Below are 16,762 nucleotides of genomic sequence, written 5' to 3'. Positions count from 1 at the left end.
ACACTTCTACTGGGTGTCTGTCATCATGCTCTAACAGTCAGGCACTGACACCTTTTCACGTGAATGAAGATTCTCCAGTGACTGACAAAAAATAGTGGATGGCCTTTAAGGAGGGGGAAAAAAACACAGCAAGAATAGCACCTCTCTTCAAAAGGAGAGACTTATAATTTGCAATAATGGCACACCAATAGCTCTCGGAGAGAAAATTACAGGAAAAAGCCGATCTGAAATTTCCTTTTAACTGACAGAAACACATCCATTGTAGACAGAAGTCTTGTTTACTTGGTAAAATGGCATCAATTAGGAGCGGATGGCAAAATTAGCATATTCTCTTAATGGACTGGCCTTTCTTATGCGGCGCTCTCACACTGATTGTATGGAAGGGACATGTTAAGGGAGACTGAGAAAAGGTCAGGTGTCTGCACCATTCAGGTGATCATATTTTTCACCAAACAGTTGTGCATTCTCCATGGCTATTGTCATGTTATACTGCAGCTGAGAGCAACATTCCTGTATGTGGGGAAAATTTATTTTAAATTATTGCAGAAAACAAGTCACTCATTCTGACACTTCCAAGATACTGGACAGGTAGCACAAATTCCAACTGTGTATGTGTCCATATACATTTATTTTTTTAACATTAGTTTTAAAATTTGCACACTAATAAATGTAAGTATGTCACAAAAAATGATGTCAATTCTAGTGAAAATGCTACTGCAAAACCCATCAAAAGTATAATCAGATCTACAGTATGTTTCTGTTAGAACACACACACTTTAAAATCATAGAAAAAAATATTATAGCCAGAAATTAGAGAAATTAACAGACAATTTAAAGAAGTGTTCAATATCCCTTTCCTAGCAATGAGCTAATCAATTTGAAATGATTTGCCAGTTTATTTTCATTATTAACAGCCCCTCATCACTTTGCAAGCTAATTAATTCTGAAAACGATATTTCATCATCAGTGCTGCAGTATGTATCTCAAAAAGGGCTCAGCTCCTCCCAACCAGACCAAAGCCGCAGACTGCAAATTCTCTTCCCTCGTCCTCCCCCCCTCCTCCCTTGTGCCTCTGCTCCCACCACCCCAAATTGACTGGTCTTGCACAGTTGCAGCTGAACAAGAAAGGAATTGCTAGTGTCAAGACACAGTTTACAAATATGACATCTCCTCTGGCATGGCTGGAAATATGAAATATTGATTTATGTGCAGTAAAAGGTCTTATAAAAATGATCACATACACATGAGGGATTAATGCGCAGAAGATCAATAGAAATTTCATTCTTGACACTAGACTGTCACCTATGGTGAAATGCTAAAATAAAGAAATCAATATTATCTATGAAATGTCAAATTTATTATAATTATGTGGATGAAAGCTGGCCAAGTGGCTCCCAGGGGGCTAAGAGGGATAGGTTACCACTCTCAAGCATCCCTCATGTCCCTTCTTCTCATGCTGCCAATTTTGAGAGCAATATTGGTGTAAAGGGTTTTTACCCGTTATGTATGGCCTTGTTGTAACAAATTCCTCCTGGAATATTTAACTGTGGAAAGACTGACAATGGACAGAGCTGCAGTTCATAGCCTGCAGGTTGTGTGGTTAACAGCTGTTAGCTTTGGCACATATTGTATGACTCTGCCCTCTCGTCTGAAACCTATTTGGCAGCTGCTGCTGACATGGATAAGTCACAGGCCACCAAAGTACGACATCTCAGCATGCATCCTGCTTCAAAGATGACAGATTCAGTCTGGCTATATATTGATCTTATAACTAGAATGTATCAGTAATCACGCGGATTTGTTTTGCCTTGAAAAAAAAAAAGATTTAATGAAAAAAATTTACATGAAGCCATAAAACGATCATATTAATTGAGAAAAACAGTACCTTTTTAATAATGATTTTATGGTCAATCCAACTAGTTTTACAATCCACAAAGTGGATTGACGTTTCTGCACATGCTCCACCATTGTAAACTGATATCAAGCGGCTTCAGGTCTTTATGTGTTACTGGGCTTTCTCACATCCCCCTCAAGGTTTTATTTGCTATTGCATTTAAACTAAGAGCTATTTGTGTTCATTCACTTGTTTTCCATGTCTAATTAATATCCTCTGAATGTGTGGGGATCAATTTATTTAATCAATGTTGGGTAGTGCCTCTAGCTTTCTAAAGGTCACTTAGATATGGAATGGGATATGATCAGAGTCAGATCACAAAGGGGCGAGCAGGTAATTTTAATGTGGCAGGCAAACTTTGCATGTATGATCACACATTTCTGAAAAACTACAGAAAATTATTTTCCCTTCTGTCTTTCCATTTCAGGCAATAGTCTTTTTTTCCACCAGAGGCCCAATGTACACACTAGAGTGTGGCAGCTGTGTAATCCCTTTAACAACCGACGGGGCTATTAAATGAACCAGCGTTGCAGCTGCAAATAGCCAATAAAGCCAGCACAATATCATCCCTATTAAACAGTAATCTCGGCAGGCTTAAGAAGTTCTCTGAAAAATGGGAGGAAAACCATAACAAAATGTAATCAAGCAAAACATGGGGATTTTTCTCAACAAAATAAGCCAAACAATTTTCACAGTGGCTTACATGAAAGGTGCTGAGAAACAGCACTCAAGCCTCAGAGAACTTCTCAGCCCCTTCAGGTGACCACAGTTTGCTGCCTTATCACAAATACAGAAGCACACAACAAAAAAAATGAGCCTGTCAATCGAAGCAATTTATCGCCACAGATATTAACAGAGAAAGGGAAACAGGAGAAAATAACAAATTGTGCAGTTACATTTTAAAAGTGACCAAATCGAATTCATAAGATCACAGTTTGAGAGATAGAACCCAGTTTATTTTTCTCCCTTTCAGCGGCTTATGTGCTCTGTCAGATGAAAGCGGAGCAGAGAGCCGCCGTTGATGGAGCCTTTGAGCCTAGAAGAGGAGGCAATGCAGCCTCTTGAAGGGGTGCCGGGGACAGCGATAACCAGGGAGGCCGCAGGAGCTCCCTCCGCTGCCGGGGGAAGGTGTTCCAACTTATCAGAGTCGGCACACGGGGAATGATTACCCCTCTGCCAGGCCGATTACTGCTGGCTCTCCGGGTCAAAAGCAGGCAAGGATGAAAGGGAGAACTGAAGCCTCCTATCCTGCCACCAATCATCCATTAGCGCTCAGAGGCGAGGGGCTTGTCTCTCCGACATGGGCTTGTCAGTCTGGTGCATAAGAAGGAGAGGGACATAATCACAGGCAGGACTCTCACTCACACTGATGTCATGGAGGACAGCGTGGGGCCTACGGAGGTACTTTATGGATCTGAGTATAAGCACTTCCTTGACATATTATTTATTCATTTGAGTTTGTTTTAGAACAATCCTCGTCATCTGCACAGTGAGGCAAAGTGTTGAGTGGTGTGTACACTGTTGATGTATGGTATATATGCTGATCCACTCACATGAATAAGAATGTGAAACAGGCCAGATAGCACAAAACATCACATCAGACACATCAAATAACAATAACTGATTGAAACACACACCATACAAGGTCCCTCTCCTTTCTGTTTGCAGTATTCTAATAATGTAGGATAAGGCATGAGGAATGTACTCAGGCTGGTCAGCCTGTAATTTTGCTGCCTGTGCAGTATCTGTTCCGTGTATTTTTTTAGACCATTTTCACGCGTCTCTGTTAAAAACAAATGGGACCGCTGTATTCTTTATGATATATGACTAAGTACCTGAAACAAACCACATAGGTCTGAAACTGTTCTACTGGCTCCTGGGTGAGTGAGACACTACAGTTGGAGTATATACATTTAATGCTTCACTCTGTATGCATTCTCCAGCTGCCGTCATGTTATGGATGGACAATGGGCTGGTGTGGCACAGCTGACCAGACTCACCTCTGCTTATAACAGCACAACCCTTCAGATTAAGGTCAGTGCTCCAGTCAGCTACCTCTCACTCTCCTCTCTTTAATACCAGGAAAGGGAGAGGAAAAACTCCAAGCCAATTGTTAGTGGCACCTCTGATGAATAGAGTGTAAAAATTCTTCTTCCTATGCCTCCATGCACAGGTCAGTGTAGGGGTCTTTACAATACAACAGAGTAATGCCTTACTCAGAAACCTCAATCATGTAATTCCAGCGACCAATCTATTTGGCAATATGGAGAGCTGGGTCTCAGGGGAGTGGGTCCGGCTGTGGGAATTTGGGACGGATGAGTGGAAGGAAGCTGTGCTACCTCTCCCACAGGTAAGCCAAAGGGACGCTGCAGGTCACTCCTAACATACGAAAAGTCCTTAATGTGCTCAGAAAAATGGAAAGGGGGACACTTACATTTCCACAACAACCGGGCAAACTCCACCTGCTGAAGAAGATAATGTGACACAATTGAAAGCTCCAGAGCAGCCACTTATGGGTACTGTAGTGAGATTGTTTTTAGCCATGCTAAAGGTGTGACTTTAGGGATGGCAATGTCGTTCTGTTGGTCAGTCATTGCACCACTTTGGTCCAGGCTGAAATATCTCAACAACTATTAGATACATCGACAGGAAATTTTGTACAGACATTCATGGTCCAAAGAGGATAAATCTGAATGACTTTGGTGATCTCCTGACATTTCATCTAGCGCCCCCATGGGGTTAACATTTATGGTTTTTAGTGAAATGACTCCATAATTATTAGATAGATTGCTGTGATATCTGGTACATACAGTCATGTCCCTCTCAGTAAAATGAATTATGATAACTTCATCATCATCATAAGCATCATCAGATTAAATGTCTTAATTATAAGATACTTTGGTTTATGATTTAATATGAGAAAAACTAATGACATTCTCATCAGCCTGAGCTGTACATTGTGTTTAATGGTAATTAGCAAGTGTTAGCATGCCAACGTGTTTAACTAAGATGGTGAACATGGAAAACATTATACCCCCTAAACTTCAGCATGTTAGCATGCTGCCATTAACATTTAGTTCAAAGCACTACTGTGCTTAATACAGCCACACAGAGCTGCTAGCATGGCTGTAGATTCTTGTTGTAAACTGCTTAAGAAAAGTTTAGGTACCAGCATTTCACCAAGATCTTTTTGCTGCTGAAGTGTGATTGAGCAAGACAATGAATCAAACAGTCACCATGACCCAGACTACTTCTTCTCAGTAAAATGCTGAGGCGATTTAGATAACCCTAATACAACTGATAAATTGAATGAAATGAAAAAGTCCAAGAGAGAATGTTTGTAATGCTGAAACAGAAATGACATGCCAAATGATATACAAGGATCAAGAGTAGCCCTCACATTAGTAGCAATTAACACTGGCCTTGCCCTTCTGAAGATGAGTAGACAGAAAGCATGTAGTGTGTAGCATATAGTGACCAACAGCACTGCAGTGACACTATCACTGAGTGAACTCTTTATACTTCTATTTTAACCATTTCCCGTATTGAAAATATTGACAATTGTTCTATTCATCTTTTCATATTGATCAAATCTGATATTAAAATGCATAAGAATAAAACTGAAAGGATGCACATTTATCATTCTGCATTATTCAGATGAGAGTGCAAGTTGAACAAAGTAACAAATTCCAATACAAACAAAGACTGAGATCTCACTACATGGAAAGACCTGTGGAAATGCTGTTTTCAATAATCCAAAGCATCTTGTCTTGTCCTTTTCACATGCTTCCAATGAATTATGTATCTGCAGTGATTTATGGTGCGCCATGCTCAACCCTCTCCCTCTCCCTCAATGTGGAATCCTACATGGATTTTTCACAGGGAACCAACTGGGAAAACCAAAATTGCTCAATTTAAAGAAGTAATTAAAACTGTCCGCAATCAATATTTATCTTTAGAAGGACCCTGGTGGGGGTTTAGTGCCTCGCCATCCCCCCACCCTGCCCCATGTCTAGCCCTACGTCCCAATGCTCCTTTCATTGACAGCTGTTCACCTCCTTCAAACAAACCAGAGACAGGAGCAAGCTGTTCTCACTCAGGACTAAAATGACATGTGTTGTGAATAATCAAATGACCCTAATATGTAGGCCAGCATAATACAAGTTGAGCAAATTTAGCAGCCTAAGATACAGATGAATTTGCCGGGGAGCCTATTTAATTTGCCCTTCATTGTGTATTTAGTGCAATAATTAACTGTAACTCTAAAACAGCCAATTCCTAATTTTCTGACAAACTAACACATTTGGATATTATCAAACTTTCAAAACACATAAATTATCAAAAGCTGAGCACTCTCATCTTTTGATACTCTGCACTCAGATAATTAGTTTGACATTATCCTCTCACCTGTACACAAGCGGAAGAAGTAGAGCAACACATACTCCAAGAATGATTATTAATAGATATTAAAAAAACCCTTAAACCTCCCTATAGCATATAAACATTAGTATATAAATTATTTATAACACACTATAATGTAGTTGTAAGCAGATATAATAACATTTTAGATGCTTCTATCCCTTCCCCTATGAAGCAGCAATACTGTAACTCGTGTATAAACAGCTAATGATTGATAACACTGTATAACAAACCTCAGAAATAGTTGTTTTACCAAAAAAATTCTAACTCAATGTCCATTTCCTTGATATTTTTCCACAGATTTCAGCTGCATCATTTGGCCTTCATCAGCAGAAGAACTTTGCTCAGTTGTCATAGAGTGAAGACTTATTAATAAATAAAATTACATGTTCAATAAATATAATTTGTTCTTTACTATTAAATACTAATTATATATATATATATATTTCATATTTTGTGTTCATATATATCTCTTAGTAGATTAAAACTTTCTTATATTGTCAATCATTCATTATGTTTCTTAACCCCAGTTACAGTTATAATTGTTGACAAACATTATAATAACAAACACTTGAAAATATCTTTCGGCTGACAACCTAATACATTATGGTCTATTAAAAAACTAATTATTAGGTGTTTATATACTGCTTATAAATGCTGAATTTGGTGGGGTTACAGTGTTACAGTGTTACCCTCATCTACTTTATATACACATCTAGACTGGTGAACTCCCTAAACTAGAGGCTAAAATCCTAAATGGTGCAATAGAAATCACTCACATTAAACTAACTGTGATAAAGGGTCATGAGAGGACAACCTCCATCAAAAGACAGTAACCCTGAGTCCCCAGACTGATACATCACACTTTAATTCAATAGAGTATTTACTTGCAATCAATTTAGTAAGGTGAAACAGTCATGTAAAACAGAATAGCGATGGCATGACAGTTTGGTTAGACTGTCTTTGGAGACCTCTCGCTGCAGGCAGAAATCATGTCTCTGTCATTCTATATCATCAATTTTAATTATCCTCACAAGTGCTCATTCTGCTTCAGGCAGCAGAGGGGAACGCAGAATCTGGGAAAAATTCCTTTAATTTATTTGGGATGTGAAGTGTGAGGTGAGATCTCTGTCTGTCACAACCCCCCCCCCCCCACTCCACTGCCACACAACCCCGCCCAAAAACCACACACACACATTTTATGGGTTTGCACTTCAGTATACATATGTGCAGTAAAAGGCTCACGTGCATTCGTACATCCATGTACAGAGATGCAGTTATGCTAATTGAATAGGTACGTTCTTTTATCATTTATCTGTGGGTACATTTAACAAACTTTTTCTTGCCGTTTTCCCTCTTTCCTTCTTTAATGCTGTTTCTTGTGTTGCTGCAGCACCCCACTAGGAGTTAGCCAACAGGTCAATATAGCAAAGGTCATGCACCTCCTTACCAATCTCCTGCTGCAATTGAACACCGCACACATTTAGTGATCATAATGACACCCCCACTTGGCAGGGGTCTCACTCTCCACTTTCCCCTTGCTGAGTTAGACCACCTTGTATCTAACCACATACAGACATCATACAGACTGTACAGTCACTGCTTGTGGGGGTTTTTGTAATTGGGTTGCATTGGGTTAGATTATTGGCTTCATGATCATGCACTGTAACCGTAGTTTGGTTGAGGGGTACTGGAGTTGATCCTGAAGATTAAGGAATTTTTTGGTTTTTGAGTAATGTGGTAGATCACACTTGTTCACTAACCCTCTACTTAACTGCCAACTATTATTACACAATTAGGATTAAGAGGAAATGGAAAAGTTAGATTTCATGATGACTAATAGAGGACTATGTGAGAATTTAGCCAACCCTGGCTCCTAGAAATTACATTCATATACTACTAAACTGCTTTCCCAATTATGATGTGTTGGTATCATAATCACTGGCTGGATGGAAAAGTTAAATTATGCTGTATTCACTACAGGAGGATAATGTACTGCAAGAACTGATTTTGGCCAAAAACAAATACGTTGTCTGTGAACATTTTGCTGATATGTTTACTATCAACATATCTGCAACTTGCCCAATACATAAATTAAGAACATATCCTCATTGTGTTAATAGAAGTCGTAATCCGGTTACAACTGTAAATCATGTGGAATTTTCCTATAAAAACGTATTTGCTGTTGCAGTTTAGTTATATAAAAAAGTATTTTGTAGGAGACAGGGTTGCGCTACAATGCCCCTCCTTCAAAAGGATCTTTGTTAGATCCTTGTTGTCACGTTTATTCAACGTTTTTATGGCAAAAGAAAACAAGACAAGAATGTCGATATCGGATGATTTTGCAAAATCCCAGATTATATATTATCACAGATTAATATCTGTGAATTACAACTATGGTGCAGTTAAGGTTTGGTTGGAATAGATTTGGCAAATAGACTATGGTTAAGGGTTAGCATTGGGCAACTAAAACACTTGGTTAAGGATAGGAAAAGTTAACTGCACGTTAACTGCAGGGTTAGGTTTAGGGGACGCAAATCTTGTTACATTAAGGGCACACTACCTCTTTGATTGGCACTGAACATTGGCAGTGGATGTAAATCCTGTGGAATTGTCCAATATAGACATAATTCCTGGGATACTGGGCTGAGTCTAAATATTAAGGGTTAAAATTAGCCTAAAGCGATTTCTATGCTCACAATTACAGTATCTTTGTATAACAACTTAATCTTGCAGCAGCAGGTAAAAAAGGTTTGGCTGAAGTTTAACAAGGTAAAGAGCCCCTTTTCCTCTTATAGCTTCAGTTTTATGACATAATATTCAACAAATATAGAATAGCTGTGGTATTTCCAATTGATGCTATTATTTACCATACAATGTCTGATGCTCAATCAGACTTTCAGTGATTGGAAATCTCTAGCATGTAAGTATACAATATAGTTACATCCAATTGAGGCAAATTGCATGCATTTTTGGGGATCATTACGCTATTAGCATCTCTAGAGGGGGCAGAAAAACACTTGAAAAATCTCTCTGCTAATTGCAATCAATTTATTCCTTTCAGAGAAACTTCTAATGCCTCCCGGAATTCTACCCTTCATGGATTTCACATGGGGCTTCATGGATCTCATCCGAAAAACTGTTGTTGGCCACTGAGAGTGGATCAGTTGAAAAATGTCTGAGGATATCCAGAAAAATATTGTAATGTACTGCTAGAGTCACATACGTACCGCTCTGCATACAGCCTTCGCCATTAAGTTAAGGCAGGAATGACCCATAAAAAGACATGATTAATAGAAAATGGGATAGGCCATGATTGGCAAGTGCTGAAAAGTGAAGCAGACAGATGAGGAAGTGATAATGAGTTCTGGCATTGGTTAAAAATTCTTCTTGCTCCAGGGTGAAAAATAACCCCCCACCCCCCACCACCCCCATCCCCCATAAAAAAGAAAGGATAAAAGAAATAAGTTAGAGAAAATCACTGACCAGCTTTTATGTTTCACTGTCAGCTGAGTGTCAGGGATTTGCTGTCATAAAGATAGTGAAAGCTCAAGAGCTGGTGCTTACCAAGAATTAATCAGTTTAGGTTTTGGGTCCTGAACATAAAATGTCAGACATTGCCGTTCAACTCTTGTAGGTGATTTCTTTGAGCCGAACAACACAATAATCCCACTCTCACTTCTACTGAAGGTCAAAGTTGGTCAGTGAGCCAAGAAATACCATATCAGAGCTTCCTTCCTCCTCAATTGCTGCGAGTATAAATTATGGAATTAGTGTATTGATTGCTGACTATGGCTTCAAGCGATCACTTTTACAGCCATGACAAGATTATTTTATCCTACTTTTCCTGTATTACTATATGTTGGGTTTGAGTTATTCTGCCAGCATGGGGAGTGACAGCTTGAATTTATTCAATAAAGTGGAGCAGTTAGGAAAGCCAGTGAGGCAAAAAACAGAAGACACGGCATGAGAGAGAGAGACAGCGTTGCTGCCTGTAAACCTGCCATCCTAAATAAAAAAAGATATCTGCCCAAATAGAGCACTGATCAATACATTCATACAAACACAAGCACATCGTTTGTTAAGTCTTGGGTGATAACCTCACACTGTTGCACATGGGAAACTGCAGGAGTGAGAAAAAAAAGCCATAAATTACAGATAATAGAGTAATTTGTAATATATGAATGGGGAAATGGGGTAAGAATCGCTGTGTTTGAGTTGTGTTTGAGTTTATATATTTGTGGGTGTCAAAACAGACATGATACAATTTCAAGCATAGAAGTGACGGGATACATAATTCTGCTGCCTGCAAATGGCTGCAGATTAGCGTTTGTGGCAGTAATGCACAATAAAAGTTGGTCGGAAAAACATTCAGTATGTTTGTTAGGCTTTAAATATACACTATTTGATTTTGATGAGAAACCTTGACTGTAAACAAAATGGTGTTTTCATAGAATTAACTCTACAGGGCATATTTCAATAGGTCAAACATGAGTGTGTCCAGGAAAGAAAAAGCCACACAGTTCTAAAACTCTTAATGATAACCTCCGTTTATCACAACTTGTGTTCATAGTTTTTCCTATCGTTTTTATGGGTTTTAAAAGCTTTTTACTCCTCACAGCTAAGCTGGCAAGAAACAAACAGTCAGGCATTTTATCACACACCCGAATTGTCTCACATAAAAACTGTGTGCACACAAAACTACGCAAGCGCAAGACTTCAAAGTTGAACCTGTAATGACTGTGCTCATGTTTTTTTGCCTCTTTGTACTTTTTTTTTTGTAGCAATGTTGCAGCTTTGCCGATGAACTTGGTGAGTAAAATGTAAGTGTACAAGCAAGATAAAAAGATAAGGTAGATAAAAATGCAACTGAAATGATTGTTTAAGGGCAAACAAATGACTATTAAATAATAGCACGTGTAATGCTGAATCATGCGTATTACTCAGCCGCAGACATGCACTGTGTAATATTGTACTGTGTACAGTACAGTTTGTACTGTACTTTTGCACAAAAATATGTTGTTAAAAATTGATTTAAACAATCACAAAATAAATAAATAACTCAACATGTAAAAAAAAGTTTGTTTTTTTGCCCGCCATAAAACAATAATTTAACTAACTGAAATTCATTTCTTCAAAAGATTCATGCTCCTTTGTTTTCCTTTGCAGCAGCCAGTGGAGCGAAAAAAAACAATATTACAAGTGTGCTGTGACTGATGTACCTTCCCATTTATAATCCAATTTGTATTGGCTTTCACTTATTCCCAAAGCACCTAAAAACATAAAAGGTAAAGTGCATAAAAGGTACTATGGAAATGAGACACACTGTATGAGCAAAGATAAACTACAGACACTAAACAAGGGCAATTTTATTCCTGCATTATATACTTTGTGAATTTCATTACCATAGTTCTACACTAAATATGCAACTCTTTACATAATATAGCTTTAGGACTTAAAAAATATAGCTAATTTCGAAAAACAACCACTTTCACAGTTATAACGATCGGAATAGCAAGGAGATTCAGTTTCCTCAATGACTTGTGACCAAGTAGAGAAGAGTATGATTCTCCATTAGACTATCTAGAGCTGCTCTCTTCAGTTAAATTGTTAATAACCTAAGACAAATATCTTGGAACCAATCTGTGAAAATAGCATTAAAGACTAAGACAATGCCTCAGTCTGCACATGACAGACAAGCATCTTTGGTCTGTATTGCATCAAAATGACAGGACCTAACACAAGTAATCTGACACATCTTGATCACAGCACAGTCCTGATCTTTCTGTCACACTGGGGATTAAAACAGAAACACAGGGCTAACAGGGGTCAGATATGAAATTTCAAGGAAGTGACAGATGACAGGACAAACAATTAAGTGTCAGTATGCTGACCTTGGGGCAACGGTTTTACACCATGACCCTCTGTGCATTAGTCATTCCACCGGCAGCATGAAGGGGTGAAAATGTGTGCCTCACTGCTCTTGTCCATCGAATGCCACAGGCCCAGTGTTGTTCATTGTTATGTCATTATGATTAAAAGATGTACAGCACTATGGAAATTGGAGAGCTTGTGATTTGTCTTTGTCTGGTCGGCCTCCTACAGTATTCTGTGTACACACACACACACACACACACACACACACACACACACACACACACACACACACACATTACATTTCAGAAGTTAAGAAATAATGTAAATGAAGATGTGATACCCTCTTTGCTGACTTTGGTGCTATGGTTCACTATCCAAAGAGAAAATTTTTAGTTTTTTAGGCTATTTGGCTATTTTAGTTACTAAAGGAGCCAACTTTTTCTACTTTTTTTTCCTACTGTGGAAACTATAAAACTGCACCTCAAAAACCATGGATGTAATTACTTCTGCAGAAAGCACAACGTGAAAGAGAAAAAGCCATGTTCTGCTGAGTATTGCTTTTAGAGGAGGCAACCAAACAAGCAATGGTGCTGTAATCGGTCAAACTTGACTACTACTTCTTCAGGTGGTGGAGCACTTTTACCTCAGAATTGTCCTAGTGTCCTTTTTTTTTTTTTAAAACAAAAAACAAAAAACAAAACAAAACACAGAGAGCAATAGGAGAGTCTCTCATTCCTATATTTCGTCCTTCTCTATGACCCAAAAGTTACAAGATAGCTTTATTAATTTTTTCAATAGAATTCATTGACAAATATAAATGTTATTGCTTCAGATTATGCATATTTGTATGTAGTATGTAGTGTGCATATTTTTTTATAACTTAGTATAAGTACAAATGTAAGGCTTATACTTTCTTTGCTCTTCCAGCTATTTCTTTCACCTGTTGAACAAATTTTAAGAACAATAAAATGTTTCATCCTCAAAAACACTATTACTACCACCACTAATATAATCATTTATTCAAAATAACTTTTTAAAAGAACTGAATAATAACCAGTACTACTACTGCCCTGCACACAGAAGAATAATGGCCATTAATTTCCAAATGTATTTTTTTTAAATCATCATAGACATTGGCCAGCATGGTCTAATTTCTCTGTGACAGCTGGTGATGCTTTCCTGTGATTCACAGTAATCCACTTTTTATTATGAAGAAAATACTGGTATTTTTTTGTACAGTGGGGAATGAATAAATATTGTACGTGGTAGGGACATATGGTCTAAACAGAACAGAAATTACAAGCCACATTTCAGGAAGAAAATTCAGCACTTCTTATCTACTACACAAAGGATTTTAACTGTTTTGGCATTATTAAGGATATTAATGTATATATTACAAAATGCAGAAATGCTTAATTAAAGCTCTTAATGCTATCAAAAACCCAACATGTAATAAAGACCTTTGTTTTCTAAGGAAGACACAGTTATACTGGGCATAAATTCTAATTTCTAAGTTAAATTCATTTATTATATTTTTAATATTTTATTATATTATTTATTATATTTCTTTAAATATACAGTGTTGGATCCTATTTTAAGATTACTGCTCGAAGATTATGCAACTAACAAATTAACCAAGGCCAACTGCCACAGTTAAGTTTCACAGTGTGTACTATCCTCATTAGCTGGCAGAGCAGAAAACAATATATATTGGAAAAGATACAGAATCCCAGAGACATATATAACTTTTCATGTAATAAGGTAACACACCGATTATTAAGTGTAAGCCCTTTCCCCCATAATGTAGTTTACCTGCTTTGATAATGCATACTATTATGTAAATGAACATGACTTGACCCAAATCTGCTTTGTGTAAATTAATGCATTTTACTTTTACGATAAGATGCGGCATATTCACAAAGCTGTTTGTGTAATATGTTATCAAGAAGGTAGAGCTGAGATTTAGTAGATAAAAATGGCATACTACATTACTATAAGATGAAGCTGTTGGGCAATTCTCCTACTAAATGATTCCATGAAAAGCATTAATATTGTTTTATTAGTAAGATTGGTATTTTCAAGGTGCAAAACAAATGTCATTACTCATCTGTGGTCTCAATGCCTCATTATACTGCTGCAGCTAGCTTCACCAACTTGTTAAGTAATTTAGTACTTGGTCAGTCGGACCTCAGTTAACATTGGCATAATCTTAGTTCAAGTAAAAACGCACGACGCACCAGAGGGCGCATTTAGTATATTTTCTACAGCAATTTTTATTTTCACTCATCTGTGGTAAAAATATTTTATTTTTGGAATGTCATTTGTTTGATTACAGCTTTATGTGATAACATTTAGGACCAAAAAGGATCTCAATGTTCAGTTCCTTTACTTCAAAAATGTCACTTTAACAGAATTACATAATCTTATGTTACTGAGATGCATTGTATTATGATGAACTCGGTAGTTCTGGTACAGAAATATTATTTCTTCAGTATAATCTGGAGGGCAAAACTTACTAAGAGGAGATAAAAGGAGACAATACAGAGAAATCCTGACAAATGTAAACCTAAATCAAAACCATACAACGAAAGAATACCAGGCTTTGCAAATGAAAACACGCAAAACAAACAAACAAACAAACAAGTTTAAGGAGCAGATAAGTGGGGTTATGACCGCTACAACATCAAGCAAGGAGGTTGACTGGATGGAAAAGGGGGCTGGGGACACCTTTTTTAAACTACTTCTCCTGCAAACAGCATTATCTTGATTAAAGTTTAATTAAGGATCACATTTGGCTGTGCCTTTCATAGCGATCTACATGAGCAGATTTCCTAGGGCTTAACTTTATCGCTGGGAAAATCCTCCTTTATTACTTTCAACCTGTTGTAAAAGCTGTTGGCACGGAGGGACGGCTGCCTCATTCAGTGGCCTTGTTTGCTGCTGGAAAAATCCAGAGTCTCAGGAGATCTCCCCACAGTAGTTCAATTTAATATCTGTCCTATCACTACAAGGCTCAGGCTCATTATTAATGATACTATTCATTAATTTCTTGTTGGGCTGATGTTATTTATTAAAATATTAAAGGAACCTCCTGAGACACTCTCACGTAATGAGCGATGTGTCCTCCTTCCACAAACCCCCTCCTCCCTGACTCCAACCCCCCTGTGTTGGATGGATGGTGGGTGGAATTACCCCACTCGGACGCCGCTAGCCTGTACACCCTCATTAGTCGTTCTCCAGGGCTGAGTGACACCATAAATCCATTCTGCATGTCGACCAACGGCAGCCATATACAAACGCACACCACTCGCCTCAGCCCCTTAATGAGCCATTCCCATGCACAGGGAATTGACTCGTGTCCATCCACCATAAATGGACAGTATTTTTTGGAAGAGCTAAATTGCAGCCAACAGTTTCACTTCTCATTAATAAACTATCATGTTATAAACTTGAAATTGAACTGATTGGCCATGTCTGCAGTAGTAAACAGAGTGATGCTGATTGTAAAAGTGACATTACTATAATGCTTATAGACACAATAAGAAGACAATGCTATTTTTCAGTTCCTATATGGTAGGAAAATTAATTACATAAACAGAAATTAAGTTATTGAGTTAATTTCACTTAAATGTATGTCATTATATATATTATGGACAGTATAATAGTATAATAGTCAAACATTAGGAGAAACTATAAATTGAAGTATACTCAGAATTACTGAGGCATCTTAACAAATTTAGAAGTAATAAAACTGTTATATGATTTTCACATATGCAAGAAAATTAAACAAAAACGTAGAATTCTGGTTCATACACAGACTGAGAAAGCCACTGATGAAAATGTTGAAGTGAGACGTTCAAGAGGCTCGGAGTTAACAACTTATGTCAGTCTGGCACCTCAAATTTGTATACATTCCCTGTTTCAAGCCCCTAGTATTCATGGCTACACACAGAAACCCAAGAATTCATTAATCATAATAATTAATCTGATCCAATTATAATGCAAAGAATATAACAAATTGCAAGGAAAAATAATGATCTATCACTGCCATGTCATAGGGATATGGGACTAAAGCAGTAATTAGACAGAGGGATTTTAAATAGTACACAGCGAGTGAGCAGCTGATGGCTCTACTGTTTGAATCTGATGATGTAATTAGAGACCAAGTTGAACACAGTACTTTTGCTGGTTTAACTAATGAAGGTCTAGCTTTAGTCACCTTTTTAGAGGCAAGATGTACTGTACAAGTAACTCATGTTTTTGTGAAGGTAAGTGAAAAAAAAAAAAAAACACTTGTGTTGTTTGTTCGGTGAGGTCTGGACCAAACACTTTAAAGAGTGTGCCTTTTACTTCATTATATATGATGCCTGCACGGTCAATTAATAAACTTTTAAGTTAAATTATATTACATACAGTTTTTAAACTGAATGTTAGATTTATGTCTAAGAGCTGGTGAAATATGTAGTGTGTTGTACGAATGCAACAAGAGGCTTCAGACTTGGACAACTTTGATCTCAGTGTTGCGACGAGTACAAAGACATCTGGCGCTTATCACAGCTGCTCAAGAGGGTC

At 37.7% G+C, this 16,762-nt stretch overlaps 1 long non-coding RNA gene across 1 annotated transcript in view; it reads right to left on the bottom strand.

The window, feature by feature from the left end:
* Positions 1-1,101: 1,101 nt before the first annotated feature.
* Positions 1,102-16,762, bottom strand: part of LOC120801684 — a 61,469-nt gene continuing 45,808 nt past the window's right edge. Inside the window, exon 3 of the long non-coding RNA XR_005709122.1 lies at positions 1,102-3,208. This is a non-coding gene — a long non-coding RNA (uncharacterized LOC120801684). The remainder of the gene's footprint in view (positions 3,209-16,762) is intronic.

The sequence above is a fragment of the Xiphias gladius genome, chromosome 16 (assembly GCF_016859285.1).
Source record: "Xiphias gladius isolate SHS-SW01 ecotype Sanya breed wild chromosome 16, ASM1685928v1, whole genome shotgun sequence".
NCBI lineage: Eukaryota > Metazoa > Chordata > Actinopteri > Istiophoriformes > Xiphiidae > Xiphias > Xiphias gladius.
The sequence above is the reverse complement of the archived record's forward strand: the minus strand, read 5'-3'. Positions and strand labels throughout refer to the sequence as shown.